The sequence below is a fragment of the Etheostoma spectabile genome, chromosome 15 (genome assembly GCF_008692095.1).
Source record: "Etheostoma spectabile isolate EspeVRDwgs_2016 chromosome 15, UIUC_Espe_1.0, whole genome shotgun sequence".
NCBI classification, from domain to species: Eukaryota; Metazoa; Chordata; class Actinopteri; order Perciformes; family Percidae; genus Etheostoma; species Etheostoma spectabile.
The window spans coordinates 31,289,495-31,290,022 of NC_045747.1; the positions used below are offsets into that span (position 1 = coordinate 31,289,495).

At 44.5% G+C, this 528-nt stretch overlaps 1 long non-coding RNA gene across 1 annotated transcript in view; it reads left to right on the top strand.

Annotated features, from left to right (window-relative positions):
• Positions 1–528, top strand: part of LOC116703009 (uncharacterized) — a 15,139-nt gene that overhangs the window by 12,822 nt on the left and 1,789 nt on the right. The gene's annotated exons all lie outside the window — the stretch shown is intronic.

A 528-nucleotide genomic window follows, 5' to 3' on the forward strand; every position in this document is an offset into this window, starting at 1 on the left:
CAGTGAGTCAGCTGATCTCAGCTGATCTCTGGTCAGTGAGTCAGCTGATCTCTGGCCAGTGACTCAGCTGATCTCCGGCCAGTGACTCAGCTGATCTCCGACCAGTGAGTCAGCTGATCTCTGACCAGTGGGTCAGCTGATCTCTGACCAGTGAGTCAGCTGATCTAACCCCCCACCCCCCCACCCACCCCCTCTAACAACCCCCAAAAAAACAAACTTATAATTTCCTTTCCATAAATAAACCCATTTGAAATGTAACTTGCAGAAACAAAATCACCAGACTTCAGGAAATTGTGTTTTAAAAGTGTTTGATGTGCAAAAGTGGATTACTTCTCCAGGAGAACGTAGACCCCCCCCCCATGTGGAACCCAACGTTAAGGTCCCGGGTTGAGATCTCCACTTTTGAGCAAATCAAACATTTCATTTTCTGCCTTTTGGCAAATTTTGCCGCAAAAAAAGTGCATTTCCACATCAAGTTATGGTGAAAATGTCTATTCATGTAAAAGGAATTTATCATTCATGTAAAGA